Source organism: Panthera pardus, unplaced genomic scaffold (assembly GCF_024362965.1).
Source record: "Panthera pardus isolate Hobbes unplaced genomic scaffold, ASM2436296v1 HiC_scaffold_11, whole genome shotgun sequence".
NCBI classification, from domain to species: domain Eukaryota; kingdom Metazoa; phylum Chordata; class Mammalia; order Carnivora; family Felidae; genus Panthera; species Panthera pardus.
In genome coordinates this window covers 67,827,225-67,849,997 of record NW_026526666.1, presented here as the reverse complement: position 1 = coordinate 67,849,997, position 22,773 = coordinate 67,827,225, and the positions used below count along the sequence as shown (strand labels likewise).

General features: G+C 38.0%; 1 protein-coding gene and 1 pseudogene across 9 annotated transcripts in view; one reads left to right on the top strand and one right to left on the bottom strand.

Moving 5' to 3' along the window:
* Window positions 1-11,347, top strand: part of LOC128772990 (tigger transposable element-derived protein 1-like) — a 53,454-nt pseudogene extending 42,107 nt beyond the window's left edge.
* Window positions 1-22,773, bottom strand: part of LOC109266906 (BEN domain-containing protein 5) — a 1,451,617-nt gene that overhangs the window by 589,288 nt on the left and 839,556 nt on the right. The window lies entirely within an intron of this gene.

The following is a 22,773-nucleotide window of genomic DNA, read 5'->3' as shown; positions in this document are numbered from 1 at the left end:
CATTCCTATACACCAACAATGAAGCGACAGAAAGAGAAATCAAGGAAGTGATCCCATTTACAGTTGCACAAAAAAAACATAAAATACCTAGGAATACATCTAACCAAAGAGGTGAAAAATCTATACACTGAAAATGATAGAAAGCTTATGAAAGAAATTGAAGAAGACACAAAAAAATGGAAAAAGATTCCATGCTCCTGGATAGGAAGAACAAATATTGTTAAAATGTTGATACTACCCAAAGCAATCTACATATTTAATGCAATCCCTATCAAAATAACACCAGCATTCCTCACAGAGCTAGAACAAACAATCCTAAACTTTGTATGGAACCAGAAAAGACCCCTAATAGCCAAAGCAATCTTGAAAAGGAAAGCCAAAGCAATCTTGAAAAGGAAAACCAAAGCAGGAGGCATCACAATCCCAGACTTCAAGCTATACTACAAAGCTGTAATCATCAAGACAGTATGGTACTGGCACAAGAACAGACACTCCGATCAACGGAAGAGAATAGAGAACCCAGAAATGGACCCACAAACATACGGCCAACTAATCTTTGACAAAGCAGGAAAGAATATCCAATGGAATAAAGGCAGTCTCTTCAGCAAGTCGTGCTGGGAAAACTGGACAGCGACATGCGGAAGAATGAACTTGGACCACTTTCTTACATCATACACAAAAAGAAACTCAAAGTGGATGAAAGACTTAAATGTAAGACAGGCAGCCATCAAAATCCTCGAGGAGAAAGCAGGCAAAAACCTCTTTGATCTTGGCTGCAGTAACTTTTTACTCAACATGTGTCTGGAGGCAAGGGAAACAAAAGCAAAAATGAACTACTGGAACCTCCTCAAAATAAAAAGCTTCTGCACAGCGAAGGAAACAATCAGCAAAACTAAAAGGCAACTGATGGAATGGGAGAATATATTTGCAAACAACATATCAGATAAAGGGTTAGTATCCAAAATCTACAAAGAACTTATCAAACTCAACACCCAAAAAACAAATAATCCAGTGAAGAATTGGGCAAAACATGAATAGACACTCCTCCAAAGAAGACATCCAGATGGCCAACTGACACATGAGAAAATGCTCAACATCACTCATCATCAAGGAAATACAAATCAAAACCATGAGATACCACCTGACACCTGTCAGAATGGTTAACATTAACAACTCAGACAACAACAGATATTGGCGAGGATGCAGAAAAAGAGGATCTCTTTTTCATTGTTGGTGCAGTGCAAGCTGGTGCAGACACTCTGGAAAACAGTACGGAGGTTACTCATAAAACTAAAAATAGAACTACCCTACACCTAGCAATTGCACTACTAGGCATTTACCACAAGGGATACAGGTGTGCTGTTTCGAAGGGACACATGCACCCCAATGTTTATAGCAGCACTATCAACAATAGCTAAAGTATGGAAAGAGCCCAAATGTCCATAGATGGATGAATGGATAAAGAAGATGTGGTGTGTATACACACACACACACACACACACACACACACACACACACACACAATGGAGTATTACTTGGAAATGAAAAAGAATGAAATCTTGCCATTTGCAACTATGTGGATGGAACTGGAGGGTATTATGCTAAGTGAAATTAGTCAGTAAGAGAAAGACAAAAATCATATGACTTCACTCATAGGAGGACTTTATGAGACAAAACAGATGAACATAAGGGAAGGGAAACAAAAATAATACAAAAACAAGGAGGGAGACAAAACAGAAGAGACTTATAATATGGAGAACAAACTGAGGGTTACAGGAGGGGTTGTGGGAGTGGGGGGTGGCTAAATGGGTAAGGGGCACTAAGGAATCTACTCCTGAAATCATTGTTGCACTATATGCTAACTAATTTGAATATAAATTTAAAAAAATAAAAAATAATATTTAAAAAAAGAAAAGAAAAAAACCCAACCCTATTTTAAACTGCACCAAAATAATAAGAATCTAGGAATAAACTTAACCAAGGATTTGGAGGATCTGTACTCTGAAGACTATAAAACACTGCTGAAAATAATTCAAGATGACACAAAGAAATGGAAAGGCACTCTAGGCACATGGATTAGAAGAAAAAAAATAGCATTAAAATGTCTGTACTATCCAAAGTAATCTACATATTTAATGCAATCCCTATCAAAATACCAGAAGCATTTTTCACAGATGTAGAATAAGCAATCTAAAATTTGTATGGAACCACAAAAGACCCTGGATAACCAAAGCAATCTTGGAAAAGAAAAGGAAAGCTGGAGGCATCACATTTCTGGACTTCAAGTTATTTTACAAACCTGTAGTGATCAAAACAGTATGGTACTGACAAAAGTAGACACACAGATCAACAGAACAGAATAGAAAACCCAGAAATAAACCCATAATTATATGATCAATTAATCTTTGAAAAAGCAGGAAAGAATATTCAATGGGAAAAAGTCTCTTCAACAAATGGTGTTGGGAAAACTGGACAGCAGTATGCAAAAGAATGGAAGTGGACCACTTTCTAAAGGAATTTTCCCATGGCCAGAATTCAAATGTAGATCTTTCCACCCTTCAAGCTACACTTTGTTCACTATATCACTACATGTTGCTGTTTCCATAGTTGATAGACATTAGAGGATTTGATTTCTGAAAGTAACCAGAGACCAATTTAAAATCTCTGAAAATAACGCACTAGGAAAAACGATGCTGTGAAATCCTTTAAGATTTCTTGCTAGAAAATAACAACTATAGGCTCTTACTAAGAAAATGGCATCAAAATTACAGAATCCTTTCAATAACCCAGTCTTTGATCACTAAAGCATTAGACTATTTAATTTGAATTTGGCTGTTGTGACGAATACAATAAATTAACTTGTGAAATTAATCATTTTGTTTTTAATGAAAAAATATAAATACAGAAGCTTTGTTGTGTGTATACATATGGCTGGCAGGGATAATGGTTTATGTTGAAAAATAGTACTCTGCAGGAATTTCTACTGCTGTTTATGTGTAATTCAATTTGTCCTATTTAAATAGAAAATTATGCTAGTCCTTCAGACAATCAGTCCACTACTGAGGTTCAGAGCAGGTTAAAACTGTAGCCCTTTTTACTTAATAAAAATTAAATCAATGATCTAATTGTGTCCCCCCAATAGTTCATGGCAGTAAAGGCATAAAGAATGCTTTATGAAATAGACCAATTCAATGAAACTGAGTTGACAAATATTTACTGAGTAACTTGATATGCATCCAACAATCTACCAGATGTTTTATATTTACCATCTTATTTTTTCCTAATAAGGTACCCATTTTATGGATCATGATACTAATGATCAAAGGCATTACATAATTTTAGTCAAGGTCACACAACTAATAATTAGCAACGTAAGACTTTTAACTGAGATCTACCTGAATCTAAACTCCATCTTATTAACATGACAGTAAGCCATCTCTGATGTTAACTACATGGTAGAGACTCAGGAGCACTTGATAATAAGAGAATCACAAAGAATCTCAAAGCTTCAGAAAAAGATCATCCAATATCTGGGACATTTACATCAACAACTATAAAATAATTTATGCCATTTTTGGAAAATTTGGAAGTAATAATTACTATAAAAAAGAGACTGTGTTCTAATTCCTACACATGTGAGAGGGGAGTTTGAGGCTGCCTGGAAGGAATGGCATTTGAGCAGAGTCTTGAACCAAAAGAAATATTTGCATATATGAAGAAACGGAGGTAGGGCTTCTGGGCAAAGTGAAGATCTTGCTTAAAAGCATGGAAGCATGAAAGTGAAAAGTTCTGGGACTAGAAAACAATCCAGAGTAGAAACTGCTTAGGTTGTATGGGAGAGAGAGCATGGGAGGAAGAAACTTATACTAATATACCAGAGCCAGATCTTGGAGAGTCTTTAATGCCAGACTAGACTTTTATAATTTTCTCTGCAGAGCAGGTGAACAAAGTCCAAAGGAAGAAATCTGCAGACAGAAACTTTAAGGAGCAGGCAGTGGGAGAGGAACCAGAGACGGAGCCCTTGGAGACAGACTTTGAAAAAGCTACTGGAGAAAAGCGTGTTAAGAGGTATGAAGTGTGCTAAAATTACAGTCAGTGTGCTAAAATTACAGCCTAATTGAAACATCAGTTCTTTTCCATCAACTCCTGCCTCCTTTGCCCTTTTCCTCCACTACCAAAAACTTAACAAGAGTAATCCACATTTACTATTGCTATTTTTTTTTTGATGCTTCTTTATTCCTTAACAACTGCAGTCTGACTTCTTTACTTCTTGTGTAACTGAAATGGCTCTGAAAAACATCACCTACAATCTCCTGATTGCCAGAGACAATGGCTGTGTTCATCCCAACTTGGTCTGCCTGTGGCACTGTTGCCAAATTCCTGTCTCTAACCCAAACCTCCCTTTCTGTCCCCAGATGTATATATCCAACTGCCTCTTTAACATTTCTACTTGATTCTAATAAACACCTCAAATTTAATATGCCCAAACTGTACTTCTGATTTATCTCCACAAATCTACTCCATCTCAGTTGATGGCAACTGAGGATGGCAACTCCATCCTTCTAGTGTTCACAGCAAAAACTCCTGAAATCATCCTTGACTCTTTTCTATCATTTACTACATATCCAATCCTTTAAGAAACACTATTGGCTTTGTTTTTAAAATATACCTGATATAACAATCCACTGCTACTGTTCTGGTTCAAATCACCACCATTTCTTGCCTAGATTGCAGAAATAGCTTCATAACTGGATTCTTTACCTGTAGCCCTATAGTCTATTATCGACATAGCAACCAGAGTAATCTGGCAAAAAGGAAAGTTTTCCAAAATACACTCAAGCAAGCTAGACCACAGTGGGTAATTTCCAGGGAGGAAATGGCTATCCGCCCCGGGATAAGAGGAGGATGGAGCTCAGGCATGGCCATATTTGTTGGTTTCCCATTTAGAGAAATGCTGTAATTAAACAGTAATTCATGCAAATCTGACAACCATTTTGGGGTCCAGGAATTATCATTTCCATTTCACAGATGAGCAAACTGAGGCTCAAAGAGATGAAATGGCATCACTCATTCATTCATTCATCCATTCTCCCACTATTTATTAAGAGTCTACTATGCGCCAGGCTCTAAAACTTAGCCAGAGCTCCTCCCCTGTCCTGGTAGAGCAGGAATTTAAACCCCAGGCTGCTCACCTTTAAGTCAAAGGAACATTTCCTCTCCATGCAGCTGCTCAGGGGATATCCAATAAGAAACTTTTCCAATTTTTCATGAATGAAAGGCATGTGAGGAAATTGCACATATTTACATTTGGACAGCAATTAGAGTACTTTATGTACAATAATTGGCACAAAATAAATGTATCAAGTGAATAGATGGGTAGATGAATGTGAGGGTAACAACAGTACTACTCTTCCCATCTCATGGGACTCTTATAACGGCCAAATGAGACCGTGGTAAAAAGGGTCTTGGCAAGGGACTAGTTTAACATTTTTTTAAATTGTTGTTTCAAATACTATTTATAAATAGGCAATGATGCATCAGGCTGGTTTAGATCCATTTCTTACAGAGCAGAGATATTTGGTTACAAGTTATGACCCTGTCTCTTTTTATTTATTGTCTCCATAATATATAAGCATCTACATTGCATATCCCCACACATGACCAAGCCCATGAACAAAACAGAAGATCAATATCCATTTCTTGAAGAAACTTATGAATTCTAATTTTATAGATTAGAAAAGCTGAAGGTCAGAAGGCTAAGTGAATAGCATAAGGTCACCCAGCTATCAAGTGGCAGAACTAAAATTTGCACTCAGGCCTTCTGATTCTAAGACTAACACTTCTTATCATATACTACATTTTTGACTAAATGTTTGGTCTCACAAGCTATTCAGATAATAAACAAATATCAGGTAGAACTTTATAATTGATATGACCCTTTCTCATATACTTTCTTTTTGATTCCCACAACAAAACTGTGAGTATAAATTATAGATGAGGAAACCCAGACCCGGAGTGGCCAGATATGTAGAACTGCCCGTTATCACAGAGCTAGCAAATTCACAAGCCAGGTTCTTCTCCAGGCTCAACACTTGTGACTCCTCCGTCTTCATTTCCATGCCCTTCTCCTCTCAAGCTGACCTGTCCCAGGAAAGCTGCATCATCATCTTAAAATAGGGTACCCACAAGTGTACTCATTGCACCAGGACAGGCCAGCACAGAACATGGCTATCCAACTTGTAGAGATTTCCAAAAGGAGATATTCTGTCATCTACAAATGCTGTCAAGGCTCCAGGGACATGATTGGGGAGGAACCAAGCCAGCTGGCAAAATATTTAACAAAACCCAACTGCTGGTGATTCCTAAGTTACAGGAGACAGGGACTTCTTGGATATGCCCATCAACCTGCATGCAGTATAATCAAAATAGAATCTGCACGTGCTGTTAGGATGATATGACATGCATCCAGATCTTTTTTCCTCCTTTTCTTTTATTTTTAGGCTTAAAGTTTAGTCTTCTTTCTTTGGCAGTTTTTGGAGCCATGTGACTGGCATAACTCTGGCAAGTGCTATAAATGCAATGGGATTGTGCCTAAGGGAAAATTGCCATCATGTAAAACTAGGACTAAATATTTGTACTCTTTCCTGGGGCTTTTAAAGGTGGGTGTCATTTCTGAGAGTTAAAAGACTGCTTTAGCTACTGGGATATAAAAATCAAGGGAAAAACACAGCTTTAATGGAGTTTATATTTAAACACAACAGGAATGCACACTAACATTTACTGGTATTAAAAAAGGGAAGACATTATTAATTTTGCTTTCAGTTATAACATTGGAAAGTACAATGTAAATTGCATTTATTCTTAAGTATAAACACCATCCTATGATGAAATTAAATGAATTGCAGACTGAAAAGTAACACATTTAATTCATTCATTCTTTCATTTAATCATTAATTTAACAAATATTTATTCAGCATGAACTCTGAAACCAAAGTCTGGGTATAAATAATTTATCTGCCATTTAATAGCCCTATGCTATTATTTCTAACCATTATTATTATTATTATTATTATTATTATCATTACCACATACCAGACTTTTCTAGATACTTGGGAGATAAGTAATGAGTCAAGGTCCACAAGCTCTTGTGGAGCTTGAATATAAGTTGCTTCTGTTTCCTGTTTTGCTGCCAGACCACCAGCTGTCGCTCATGTGGCTGTTAATCTACTTGCTATGGCAGTCTTTGTCTTTTCTGGTTTTCTTCTTATATTTTACTGTGGGCTGTGAAGCCAACCAACAAAGCTAATTAGATATATGTCTAAAGCAAGAATCAACAATTGCCCAATGAGAATCTAAGAATGCTCTGGTAGAACCAAGAGAAGAAGATATGGTGCTTATCCTTGCATGACTTGAGATGACAAGACACAGGTATGTAACATTTTGGTAATAATATGAGAGTTTCTTGAACTCAAAATAGAATGTCCCAGAGCTTGCACCCAGTGTCAAATTTCTGCCTTATTTTAAAGTGAACTGTTAATTCACTTAACCAAAATTTTAGTAATCTACTATGTACTAGGTCTCCTAGCAGATGCTGGGGGTTAAAAAGAATAAAATAACATTGCTATTCTCAAGAAGCTCATCAAAGAAAGATATGTAAACAACTATAGTACAAGTATGACTAGGATAATGCAATAAAAGATGACATTCTAGTAGATGAGACAGAAAATTAATTTGAATAAGAAAAATATATAGATAAGTTTAGATGGTGATAAATAGTGTGAATAAAATGAAATTGATTTAATAGTGATGCTAGTGTTTGGGGTTATGCTACTTTTGATTGGGTAGTCAAGGAAGATCTATGTAAAAGAGATGGCATTTGAACTGAGGAAAAATATCAATAAAGTCACTTGGAGAACAGGGTAACAGTGCTTTATGTAAAGAGGTTATGCTGGGCATCTTGAGTTTGCTTCTCCAGACCTCCTCTCACCCTTTTCAGTTCTGCTCTTTTCCTCAGAAGGCTGACTTGTATGTTTGAGTTGAACCTTGTGGAATTCTAGATTTTGGCAATTGGTTCAACCTACCAAATAAAAAGGGCTACCTTTCACTCAAGCTTCCAGGTTGGGTTTAGACAATGGGGACCCCCAGAAAGATATGGGAAAGATAGAGGAAAGAACTGTCTAAATGTTTATTTCCCTGGATCCTTCCTTGTGGAGTCACCTTAAACTAGTTGTGTCCCTCGATCTATATTTCTCAACTCCTGTCAGGTGACCCTCTCAACAGAATCCTCTTATTTTGTGGTCTGATTCCCATTTTTTCCCTTTGCCTCTTCAGGCTTGAGGGGTAACATGCCCCCCCTATATTACTAGCCCCAGTTACTGCATTACACTTTGTGTTTTCCCTACATCCTGCCAACACCCTTGTAAATTGTCTCCTTATTAAATTCTCTTCAAATTCCTGCCAGGATCGTGATAGAGGAAAAAAGCTTGGAGTATCTGAGAAGCTGAAGAGGCTGGCATGGCTGGAGCTTAATGAGAAATGGAAAGGGAGAGAAGATGAAGTAGAGAGACAGGCAGAGATTACATTATGCATTATACTCCTATGATAAGGAGTTTGAATGTTACTTTAATTGTAATAAGAAGCCACTAGAAGTAGACGAAGAAGGAATAGCTAAAATCTGCATTAATTCAAAGTAGGAACTTCAAGAAAGAAGTGCACTTTAATGGTTGGTCATAATACTGGGTGACAGAAAAGAAGTGAAGAACATTTCAGGAGTGAGACTTAGTAGCTATAGGAAAGGGACTGGAAGGAAATGAGGGTAGGGATTCAGGAGGAAGTTCCTTTAGGAATCTAACATGATTAACTATAAGAATTGTGCAGATTCTAATGCTTTGAGGTCTATCCAACCCTAGAGAGACTAAATTTTCTGCTGGCTATATGCTCAGGGAATTTGGTGTCTTAAAAGATAAAAAGAGAATAAAATGTATTATTTAAATGAATTTTTAAAAAAAATTGTAATGTTTACTTATTTTTGAGACAGACAGAGAAAGAGAGAGAGAGAGAGAGAGAGAGAGAGAGAGAGAGAGAGAGAGAACACAAGTGAGGGAGGATCAGAGAGATAGGGAGACACAGAATCTGAAACAGGCTCCAGACTCTGAGCTGTCAGCACAGAGCCCTGTGTGGGGCTCAAACTCACAGACTGAGAGATTGTGACCTGATCCAAAGTCTGATGTTTTCTTCATTTGGCCCAATCTTCCTTTCAAAACAGCCTTATTTAGATATCCCCTGTTCACTAATAGTCACTCATGCTTACAAGTCAAGAAGCAAAACAAAATTGTGCATGGCATTCAAGAATTTCTGGCCAAAATTTTTCAACGATCCCAAACCCGTATCCTCTTTCCTAGCTGGGAAGAGCTCCTCACTCTCAAACACATGCCATATTTATTCCCATCTGCAAACACTTCCTGTTTCCCTTGTCTCACTGTCCACTCTCTCCAAAACTCAATATATAGAGAAGAATGCAGGAGTTGGACTAGTGTGTACTTGGGTTATAATCCTGGCCCTGGCACTCACTAGTTAGTGACATGGCAAGTTATTGCAATTTTTTGAGCCTAGTTTCCTCATCTATAAAATGGAATAATACTTGTCCTCATGGGGGTACTGAGAGGATGATTTAAGTGTAAGTAAAGAATCTAACATAGCACTTGGCACATAAATGCTCAGTAAACATAATGCATTTCCTTTCTTTTCTCCTATCTCTATACCATAAAATATCATACTAAATAACATCCTGAGAAAGTTATCATTGAACTTTTTACTCCACATGCTAGTTCTGTTGTTTGAGAGATATTAAAATGTCTGTTGAAAATATAATTATGCCTAGTATAATAAAAAAGATAATATAATTATAATAACAAAACCTTTTTATAACTCAAAAATTATTTTCATAACCATTTCTTCATCTTCTTCTAAAAATAATTTTATAGGATGGGTAGGTCAGATATTATGCCCATTTTATGGGTGATGAAACAGGCTTGAAGATATTATAAGACTTGAAATTGACCCAATCTACAGGAAATAGAAAAAAAAAGTAGAACCCAGGTTTTCTAGTTCCTTTATTAGGGATCATTCCACTGCATTTCTAACAGACAAGGATATGCATTAACTGGGTAGGTCCCTTCCCTCCTAAGACTTTATGTTGCCTTAAGGACAAGCCACCAAAACAGTCCCTATATCGCTAGCCCACCCCTACCTCCCAGTGCTTACCTAGTCTTATCTCTCACCATTACCATTCCTTAGTTATAAAAGCAGCCATATTGAATTTTTGTCTTACTGTTCCTGGAATACCTAAAACTGTTCCTTCTGAGCACATGCCTTTAGCTGGAATGCCTTTCTTGCTCCTGAATACCCAAGTAACATCTCTTCTTTAATCTTTCAAGACTCAACTACTAAATCTTACTATAGTGAGGAGGGCTTTCTTGGTACACTGTCTAAAAGTGGCTCTTGCATCTGCACACTGTACAATGCAATAGTGTCTTGAATTTGGTGCAGTCGTGTCTTTTCTGTATCAATTGTATTTGGATTAATTATGTTTATCTCTGTCATCACTGTGAGCTTCATGAGGTCACTAGACATGTCAAGCTTTTTAATATTCTCAGTCCCCATACAGGACTTGACATGGAGCAGATGCTTAAGGAATATTTGATAACATTATGGATGAATTAAGTTTCACAGGTATCTTTAGGCCTGACCCAGAAGCCTTACACACAAAAGGAAAACAGTGACTCAGATCTTCTCAGGGAGGAGTCAGTTCTAACCATCTATATACATTAAGGAATGGGGAGCAAAGTGGAAAAACAGAAACAAAAATACATAAGTCAGCAATTACTGGAATTATTGAACTTTGGTACACAACCCTGAATGTGTCATTTTCTCAGCAGCAACTCTCTCACAATTTTATCTCCATATGCCCTTTGCCAACCCAGATGGAGCTGGTTTTCTAGTGTAAAGTAGCTTAATCCCATTGAAAATGGTTCTGCCTGTGAAAAACCTAGGTCATCCATGGTGAAATGCATTTTAGCAGACCCATATGCAGATTTAAACAGAGACTGGGTCTTATAAAATTCTCTGAGACTTGGTTATGCTATCTGTAAGGTATAGATTATATCTTTTTTTTAGCCTGTCCACCAGGAAGGCTGATAATGACATAAGGCAATGGTATGAAAATGTTCTAAACATTGTCAACCTGCCCTATACTGGAATCCATGCAAAAAAAAAGACTGGGAAAAAGGTTTTGGCCAATGTGTTGCTGTGTAATGATGACTCTCAGTGGACAGTGGAGCTATTTTAGAACTCTGCAAAAGACAGAGAGTGATAGTCTGAGGGGCTATGTTAGAGGGTTCTCTGAAGGCAGGGGGGCTTTGGATGCCCAGTGAGCCCATTATTAAGGAAGTCTCATGAGGAATTTATATGGGGTTAGGAGTAAGGCTTACTCTTCTGTATTCCAACACCAAAGACAAAAAAATAGACACAATCATTTACAGAAGGATGGAAGGAAAGATGGGAGGCAGGAAAGAATGGAGGAAGACAGGGTACAAAGGAGGGAGAAAGAGAAGGAGGGGAGTCAGTCATTTTAGATCTAAAGGCTTGCCTTTAAAAGCAACCTGAATCCAGCAATGAGTTTAATGAGAATTAAGCCCTTACCATTTATACCTCATACTCATGCTCAAAAGCCCAGATCACTTCACTGCAATTCCATTCCGTTTACCTCATCTACATGCATCTGCTGATTCCTCATACCTATAATGGGCGATAGAGACCCTGATATGAGTGAGACACAGTCCTTAACCTCTAGGACTAAGCTGAGACAAACCTAGAAGTATATAATGACAATTCAATGACATATGCTATGAGAAAGTTCAGGAGGAAGAGGCTCACAAAGCATAGACTGACTAACTCCATCTACAGAGCCTTGGAAGACTTCACAGAAGGGCTAGACCCCTAAGACTTCCTTAGGCTAGGCCCTGAAGGAAGAGTCAGAGCTTTTACAGGCAGAGTGACAGAGAGGCAGAGACGATTCTAGGCTGAGATCACATTGAGAGCAAAGGCAGTTGGGCTGGTGACGGTTACAGAGCCAGACAGAGCCAGACACTTCTCTCTGGGACTTCCCAGAGAGAGAATCTGATGGCTGAACAGAAGATGTGGGAGAAGGGTGGCTGAAACAATGGCAAATATGAGAGTGGGGTTTGTCCAACCTCATCTATGAGTAGGAAGAAATAGTATTCCAGGTAAGGGAAACAATGGCATCAAAGACACAAAGAATCTGGGGATTGGTTGGAGGGATTCTTTTAGAAAGTCATAGGCTGCAAATGGTTGTTTCAGAAAGTCATGAAACTTTCTGAAAAGTTAGAAGGTAAGAGCAGGAAAGAATAAATTTAAATATCTGAGACATCATCTGGATTTTTTTTGTTTGCTTATTTTTATTTGTTTGAGGTCATCCTCTCCCCACCACCCCTGCCACTCCACCCCATGCCTCTCCTATACAAATTATAGATCATAAATAACACTACCTGGTTTTGAATCATAACTCTACCATTTATCAGCTCTTTGAACTTGGAAATTTTCCAACTTGTCTTGGCCTCAGTCTCTATACCCACAAATGGGTATAATAATAGTATTCATAATATTATGGTGTGCTTTAGTAATAATAACTTATTTCTATTGAGTATTTACTATGTATCATGCTTTGTTCTTAGCATTTTTTGTGTATTAATTCAGTTTATTCTCTAAACATCTGTTATGCTTTTTGTGTCCCTATTTTATAGATGAAAAAAGTAAAGTACAGAAAAGTTGAGGATTTGGTCTCAGGTCACCCATAAGTAGAAAATTCAGGATTTGAATGCAGGCATTTTGACTGCAGAGCCTATGTTCCTAATCACAGTCAGGGAGATCATCTGTCTACAGTGACTAGTATGGCAAGGGATCACAAAACTACTTGTCTGTTGTCATTCCAGTAGCTCTTTCAATTTAAGTAAATGGATGAGTGTCTGATTAATGAGTGACTGAGTAGATGAATGAATGTTGGTTGAGAAGCACATGGCTGATAGGAGAACCCCACCTCAGATTGCTGGCCAGGAGGGTAAGGAATTGGTAGCTATAAGGTGAGATGGTGGTGGCACATGTCTCACTTCATCAGATATACCTGGTATGTGAGCAACATTCACCCTAAGCCCATGGATAGAGCCCTGAGAAGTGCCCTAGAGCTCCTCCAGGGAGCATAATGGGGCCTGGGTGGCCACACTAGGCTCCCTAAGTGGTTCTATGATTGAGCTCTAGAAGGGAGCCTTTGTCATTCTTCTACCTTGTCCATCATCCTTACAAGCAACTTAAATTAGTGCAGCCAAGGAGCCTAGAACTTCAGAGCAAGGAAAAAGTGGACTGGGGATGGAGGGAATCATAACTGATCACTGCCCTGTGATTACACAGGAGGGGATTCTAAGATGTGTATGCTCAATTTGATGTTTCTGCTAAATGTCAGTTAGAGAAAGAGAACAGGCTAGCAAGTTGCCACTAGACCTCATCCATCCCCAATTCACCATCCTCACCCCCATTTCATACATTATAAAACCTAGAACCAGAGAGAGGCAGTAACCTGACCAAGGTCATACAGTGGCTAGCATCCAGGTCTCTGAATTTCCACAGTTCCTCAGTAGAGAGGAAAAGCTGCTCCTAGCAGGTTTCCCGTGAAAACTGTACTTTCAAGGCCAGCCAGTAGCTTAAAGGTCACCTGTTAGGAGGCTTCACATGCTTGTTTATCTAAAGAAAGGGAGGAAACCTAATTTTAGCCCACTGAGAATGAAATGCTGATGTGCAAATGCAATTAGGGAAAAAAAAACCTAGTGGCATACTTGTAAAGACTAAAGAGCCTACAGACCTGAAAGAAGGGTAACGGTTCAGACAAAGAAAAGAAGAGTGACAAAGCACCCTGGCCAGGTTTTAGGCTGGGAGGGAAGGATCTTAGGTCCTGCAGGCCCCCCTGTGCACCACTCTGACTCTGTGTCAAGCAAGGCTATATTTCTGTACTCTCAGAAGTCACTCACAGCTCAAGTTAGAAAAGACAGTATGGTACAATGCAAAGAACCAGAGTTACAAAATTATGTGGGCCTGGTTTTGTGTCATTCATCAGGTGAATGACCTTGGGTAAACCACCTCACTTCTCTGAGCCTTGGTTCCTCATATCTTCAAATGGAGGTAATATCTACCTTGTAGAGTCATAGTAAAATTAAAGGTAGCATATGCATAAAGCACCTAGGAAACATGGTTCCTAGACTATAGCAGGCATTCAATAAACCTTAAACACATTACACATTACTATTGTTACTACTGCCATTATTACTATTATTATCTGTCCCCTGTGAAATGAGGAGCATGTCAGGAGGTGTTTACACAGTGGTTTCCAGGATTTGGCTATTTTCTGTTAAAGGACTATGGCTGTTCTTTCAGAACAGTGGAAATTGCATATGTTTCTCTGAAGTTAATGCACTCAGCTCCCACTCAACACACAACCTGCCTATTGTGAATATATTTCTGAGGGGGAGGTAGGAGTCATTATATTGGAACTTGTCACTGAACAAGAACTTAAAATTCTGGGCCAGGCTCAGTAATGCCTTCTGACCCTGCTAAGTAGGCCCCTGTCTCTGGTCCTACACTTTGGACTGTTTTGTTTTGTTTTGTTTTGTTTTGTTTGAAAACTGTCTAAGTTCCCCTCCAGTGCCTGGACTGGCTGTGTAGTACAAGCAGAATATCCTGAGTCCAGACTTGGTTATTATGGACCCTTGTCACCAGAAGTGCTTATCTTCAAATTGCCTAAGTTCCTTTTCAGTGCCTGAGATCAACTAGAGATAGAAGTGACACCGGAGAAGGGTATCCCAGTTCCCCTTTATCATCTTCAGGGTCCTCTCTAAACCTCTGCCTCCTGTTTTCCTCACATAGAGACAACCATATGGCCTGAGGAGCTCCAGGACTCATGGCTATGATGTTATTATATGACCAATGGCTGGGTCCCTGTTGCAGGAAAATGGCTAGAAGAGCATATCACTTTTTCTTGCTGGTGTGGTATTTCTTTGACAGGATCATGCAAGATTGGGCCATCAGAATGGTGCTACCATGATAATTTGGGGTGACTCTCACTCATGGACATAGGACAAGTCCAGGGCTCTGGGCTAACTGGTGGTCCAGCACTGATTTCTGCGCTTGAATCATGTGTGTGGGCCCAGGCACTGGCTCTTGCTTATCTGTGTTCAAACCATGGTGTTGTCTCTGATATTACAGAAACTTAAGGCAGCATAGGTAGTAGTAAGCATCCTTTACCCTGTGTCTACTCCTGAATAGCACTGCCAGGATGTTCTCTAGAAGTGACTACACCTATCTCATGCCAATTTTTTCTGGAGTATTTTAAAGTGGTTGCTCTGTAACTCTGACAAATCCTTCTGATTGTCATCAATCAATATGTGAACATTGTGCCTCTACTAGATCTATCTTAAGGTGTGCCATATGAGAACAATCTTCCATAATGCAAATGGGACTGTTCGTCTCTCTCAGCATATGGGTCCCTTGCCAATTCTCCCTGCTGATGGTGGTGTGTGGAAGACAGTTAAACACACATAACATCAAAAGGGAACACAGTTTCAGGATGCAATGGTTATGGCCTAAAGCTAAAGAGTTCAAGAAAAGAGGAGATATGTTGATTTATGCTTATTCTATACAATCCTGGGTGGCACATTTAAGATGACCAGAATATTACCATTTACATTTGTTTTTCATATTTGGAGTGAGCCCTACATTTGTGTTCAGCATCAACAAAGCATTATAAAAACTCTTGAGAGAGTCATTAGAAACCAGTATTTGTGGGAGATACTGACAAAGATTCTTTCCTTATCCAAATTCTACTCAGGCTTCTCTGAACTATCTTCTCAATTAGGCCCTGACTTTTGGGCTTCCACATTTGTCTCTGCATTACCCAATTTTAGCCAGAATCCCCCATCCTAGGTATATGATCACTCTTGATAGCTGATCGGGTTTTTCAACCTCCATCATCCCCCAGATGATGTCTGATCACCCTAGCCTGCCTTCAGGAAGAATCCTGTTTGGTTGGTTTAGCCAGAATCCTCCCTTTACCCTGAAGTCTCCTCTCAGTAATTTATAATTTTTCATCCCATAACTACCCCCTTCCTCACACCTTGGTTATAAATTCTTGCTTTTTCTTACCATATTTGGAGTTGAACCTGATCTCTTCCATCTGTTACAAAACACCATTGTAGTAGCCTCCCTGAATAAAGTCAGTCTTACTGCTCCTTAACAAATGTCATAAGTAATTTTTTTAACAACACCATAAATGATGAAGTGCCAGGAATAATGATATAAGCAGCATATTAGGAAATTTTCAAGGCAAGAAGATCTATATTGTTTTAATACAAACATGTTTCAAAAAGCTAAACATCATGAGTAATATCAGCAGTGCTACCTTTTTCTCCAGATAGAACATACGAAATTAGGCAGGAACCATGCATTTGGCAGTAAAGAATATGACAAGGTAGTGGCTGGACACTTCACATGCACGGATTGAACAATAACTAAACACATTTCTTCTCTATTCATTGTTCTAAATCATCTAAATTCACGGATTTCACATGGGTCCATGAATTTTGTAATATAATTTTTAATCAAATTGTTTGTATATATAGGGGTCCCAAAAGAAAATATTTACCTAGGGCCTTGCACAGCTTTGGAACTGTCTTGGACAGGTTGTTATAAAATACGTCTAGCTAGTGACTTAACTATGGACTCTTGGACCAGAGATATGATCAAAGAAAACATCTGAGGACTACTTGGAGCATTATAGACCCTTCATCTAAAATGGAAGGGTCACTACAGGTTTTACATACAGATATATCATAATCAGTAATTAAAAATGATATATATTTTCTAAGCTCTACTATGCAAAAGAAAAATGCACAGAAAAAAAGACCAAAGGGAAATAGGATAAAATTTTAATAGTTGCCTTGAAGAGGAGATATCAGAGGAGATTTTCCTGATTAATGTGTACTTTTCACTACTTTCCAAATCTGCTGCAATAAACATGTGAGCATGTGCTATTTTCACTTTTATCTTTCAGCTCACTGGACTTCTTGCAACATGTACTTCTTTCTTCTCCATGTGTAATGTTCCCTTTTTCCTGCAAACTAAGTTTCCCCCAATTACTCACCCTCATTTGGCTGATCTTTCAAATCATATCAGAAGTATCACTGTCTCCAAGCATCCTTCTCTGACCCCTCCAGGCTGTATTAAGTACTTTTCTAAAGAGCTTCCATATTAACCTATAGATTCTTATCACTTTACATGTAACTGAAAGTTTGACTGCTTCTTTCTTTCCCAATCTTGCACTCCATCAATGCCTAGCACTGTGTGTGGCAAATAGATTCTCAGAAATATTTGTTAGATGAACAGATGGATGAAAAGAAAAAAAAAAATTTTAAACTCCTTTTTAAAAAAAATATATACATAAGATCAAAGCCTAGGAGGCTCAAGGAAGTTTTGTCATTATTTGTTTTAGTTTCCCACTGATTGTTATTTTAAAAAAATTGTTTACCCAGTGCTTCAGTAGGTAAACAGATAATCTGTGGAACTGACTGCCATCCTCTGAAAGGGACATAGGAAAAAACAGTCTGGTAATTCTTTAGGGCAGTATTGGGTAAGAAAGTTCCTAAGAACATAATTGTATAAGATACTCTGTGAAGAAAGTATGGACGTCTGTAGTCAAAAAACTAAAAAAAAAAAAAAAAAAAAAAAAAAAAAAGCTATATGCAATGGTCCCCTCTAAAGATTTACAATGTGTATTAGCACATTCCAATCTTGTAAAAAGTCTTGTAAAGAATGTGGCTAATTTGTTTTTAATACAATACTTCTCAAACTTACTTAAATATGACTCTTTTCTTTATATATAACACCTATTAACACCTATTTCTCACTTTGGGAAATGCTGGGTTGAAGAGATAAGGCTTCCAAAGGGAGGAATTTCTGGTTCATGGTGAAGGCAAAAATTAGGAGAAATACAGGAGGGAAAGAGACAACAAGAAAAAAAAAAACCTAATAAATTGTAACATTTATTGAGCACTTACTATGTGGCAGATAGTATGCCAAGTATTTTACATACATTTTGTTTAACTTTTATAATAAGTTTAAGAATTAGGTACTATTATTCCCACTTAATAAAAAGGATTAAAGATCAAAAAGTATGTTGTGGACAACACCATGTCTGTCTGGGTTACTTCAGATTCTCCCTATTTTATTTTATTTTATAGAGAAAGAGGAAGTGGGGGAGGAGAGGAGGGAGAGAGAGAGAGAGAAAGAGAGAGAGAGAGAGAGAGAATCCCAAGCAATCTCCATGCTCATTGCAGAGTCAATGCAGGGCTTGATCACATGACCCTGGGATTATGGCCTGAGCTGAAATCAATAGTCAACACTCAACTGACTAAGCCAACCAGATGCCCCCAGATTCTCCCTCTTAACACTAAACTGGCACCACTGGACAACATAAACCCCCTTTCCCCTGGTTGAATAGGTGATGAAATGGGAACATTCCTTTTCTCTACTCCTCTTCCCTTCTCTCCTCATCTTTCCTTTCCTTCTCCTTCCCTTCCTTTCTTTCCTCAAACATTCTCTAAGTGTCCACTCTGTGTTAGCCAAAATGCTGAATGGACCCTAGGATTTCAATGTTGAATCACAGACAATCTCTCTACTCAAAAAGCTTCATTCTAGCCCATTAAGTTTATCAGTTTCCAACCCCTGGGACAGAATAACCAGAGGGTGGGAAGAAAAAATCCCACGGATTGCATCAAGAGCATCAGAAATGCTGCTAAGGTAAGGATGGAAGCCCTACCTAGGGATGCTTCCCACATATGTCTAAGGCTGGATCTTTAGATAAGGAATTTGGCAGCATGGGAGGAGGGGTAGAAAGTCTAATGTACAAATCACCAAATTAATGCTATTTTCATTAACTAGATTTATTAGTGAGACTTGGGGGGTAAGCACACCTGTCTCCTATTTCAAATATTCCCTGGAGTTCTAGGAGATGAGCAATGTGCTAATCTCGCTACATTTCAAAAAGCTATCTTGGGAAATGAGTGTAAAATTTCACTCACAGGAGATTACAAAGTAAATATAAGATAGGGCAGAAAAAACATGGTCCCTACTTTCAAACCAAAATAATTAAAAATAAAAATAAAGACATCCTGTACTTCCCTAGGTCATAGTGCCAATCACACTGCTGTGCGGTTGCCTCCCACTCAGAATGGGGAGGTCCATAAGAAGTAGAAAATTTTCCTCTTTTCTGTTCACATCCTCAGCCTCTGGCACAGGGCCTGTTATATTATAGATGCCCAATGAACACTTGAAGTAGAACAAATGAAAGGGAGGAAGTGGGGAAGAAGGGATGGAAGAGACTTGGATGAGACCAGAGACAATGAATATTGTGAAAAGTTCAGGGCTTTGATCCCTGGATGCTCTAGTATAAAATTCAGCTTTTGGAAGACACTCACTGCTTTCTCACAGCTGCCTCATGGTGCTCTCATCACCAAAGAATCTTGGGCTGACCTAGGAAAGCATTTCTTATTTCTCCTGTGGATAAGGAGTCTCAGGCCTGCCATCCTCCTTTTTGGAGACAGTCACTGAAGGAGGAGAGGTGAAGGCAAGGCTCTACTTGAAATTCAACTAGTGCTGCATAAAGAATGATGCACATGAAAAATTGATCACGACACTGCACTCGGGCAAATATTATTAATAATGCAGTATTTAAACACACAATATATCCCTCTTAATGATGAAAAGAAACCCAAGGTCACAGCAAATAAAAGTCATTTCAATGAGACCAAAAGGAAGACAGAGAATTTCTCCATGTGGATCACTCCACAATAGTTTCTTCTCTAGCACCATATAACATGGTGAGTAGCATTTCTATCAAGACAGGAAGCAGAGCTTTTCTAAATACTGTCAACCCCTAGGCAGTTTTAGAAAAGAGTAGAACCCAGGGCTACCTAACCTCCCTTTTCTCAATCTCCTCATCTGTAAAATGTTAATAATAATACCTAAATAATGGGGTTGTTATAATAATTGGATGATACATGTAATATATCAAATTATATATATAGTATATCTCATAAATTTTAGTTCTCCTTGCTTAATATATTTGGCTGAAACTGAGGTTATATAGAGAGCTAGTAAATGTTCAAAGTCTCAGGAGATATTCTCTCTCTCTCTCTCTCTCTCTCTCTCTCTCTATATATATATATATATATATATGCATATGTCCTGAGCATAGTCTCCCTGTGGGTCATTAACCTCACCCTAAATATCTACTAGCAATCAAAACCTCAGGCTTCTGCAATGGTACCATGACACCAACAAGGAAGTAAGAAGCAGCAATGGAAAAAACACTGGACCAAGAGCAGGGTTTTTGTCCCATGTCTATCAATAACTCATTTCCTCTTTTTGGGCCTTGGTTTCCCCTTCTACAAAATGAAGTTGCTTCTAAATGATTCCTGCAATCACCAGACCACAACTCTGAATATTCACAATCACGTAGATAAGGCAAATTATTAAAAGCATGGGATTTGGAGTCTTCCGACAGACCTGGATTCCAATGTATCTCCTCTACATTGTTGCAGTAAAATCTTGGTCAAGATATTTAACCTCTCTAAGCCCCAGATTCCTGAGAGATAAAATGAAACAATAATAGTTCCTAACTCAGAGATTTATTGTGAGCATTAAGTAATCCAAGATAACATTGATAGTGAGAGGAAGATGTGGAAAACAAGCTCATGTCTATTTAATTTCAAAGACCATCCTCTTTTCACTATAATAGTGGAGGAACCCAACATAAACAAATATCTACAAAGCCAGGCAGAGTACAATAGAAGCACAGGCAATCTGCTCATGAATGACAAAGGCAGGAGAGATTAAAGCTGTCTATGGGTAAAAGCAGTAAGTTGTTCCATCACAAAAAGATCTCTGGAGTCAAAGGTTAGGGATTCAAAATACTTAATTTCTCTGGGTCTCAATTTCTTCTCCTGTAAAATATGGACAGTAACACGACCCACTTCATAGAGTTAGGAATATAAATAAGGTGATAATTCTATCTATCTATCTATCTATCTATCTATCTATCTATCTATCATCTCTCTCCCTCCCTCTCCCTCTCTCTCTCTCTGTCTCTAACATAGTGCCCAGGGCATAATAAAAGCTTAATAAATGACAGTCATTGCTATATGAGTAGGTTTTTCTAATGGCATGAAATTAAATAATATTATTAGAAAAGATCAAAGTATTCTAGAACAACCTTAAACAGCCCATAAGATGCTGCCAACCCTAAAAGAATCAGAAACCCAGAATAGAATTTTTTCCTTTGGCTTTCCAACTTGTATATCACAAAAGAAAAAGTCCAAAAACCACATGCTTTGGCCTTCAACCAGCCTGTTTTCTCAGAGGTATTATTTACATTTCAGATTTATTATTGTCTTCCAGGGTGTTGACATGAAATAACCTTCCATTCTCTTCTATGTTAAAAGAGTTCAGTGTTTCTTGGTTCAATAAATAATTCAGGGCTATATTAATATTTTAAGAAGAATAAGCAATATATTTTGGACCCTAGAAAAACCATGAGGACTGAAATTAGTTATTTGTAGCTGAAAACTTAATTGAACTAACATATTGATTTTTTTTTCTCCCAGGTTTTATTGCCCACACAATGAAGAGGAGCACATGCTTCCATTCCAAATGCTGCATACTTAATTGTATCTGCTAGATTTTGTTTTTATAAAAACTCAAAAGCAACCAATCATGAACTTAAAATGCTTTTGCCCATCTGATGCAAAACAGAACCACTCCCTTTTCCTTGTAACAATGCACTCTTCTTCACATTTTTTAAAGGATAATGGATGTTACGTTTTCACACATATCAGATTTGAGTTAGCACTTATAACCTGGCTAAAGGAGAAAAGAACTATATTTTTACCTAATATATCTCACATCTTGTGTATGTATGATCTTATTTAATCTTTAAAATGACCCTCTAGTGTAGGTAATGTCTTCTCCTTTTACAAATGAAAAAATTGAGGTTCAAAGAGATTGAGTAAATTGTTCAAGGTCATTCAAAAAGTTCACCCAACCCTAAAGCCCAAGTTCCCTTCTCTATACCAAACTGACTGATAACACTAATAAGGATAATAACAGCTAAGAAATATTGAACATTTACAATGTGCCAGACACTTTTTAAAAGATGTTTACATACATTAATTGATTTAAGTATCCCAACAATTCTTCAAGATAGGAGCTATTTTGATCCCATGCTACAGTTCAAGAGAATAAAGCTTAGAGAGTTGAAATAGCTTTCCCAATTTTTTTTATATTAAGTGGTGAAGCTAGGATTTGATTCTAGAGTCCAGTCTCTTAACCTTTACACATACCACAATCCTAAAATCTTGGAAAATAGGGAAGCAGGCTTCCATCAGTAGGTGGATGAAATAAGACCACCAAAGGTGATATTCTCAGTTCCACATGGGACATTAAACAGATTTCTTACAAAGATAAGTACCCTTACAGGGAACTCACAGATGATGAATTGCAGTGTTAACGATGCTCATTTCTGGATAAGGTCTGGGATCTTTGCTGCAAGCATGATCTCTTGGGCTGATCTGTCAAAGCTGGCCTTCCCAGAAAAGAGGA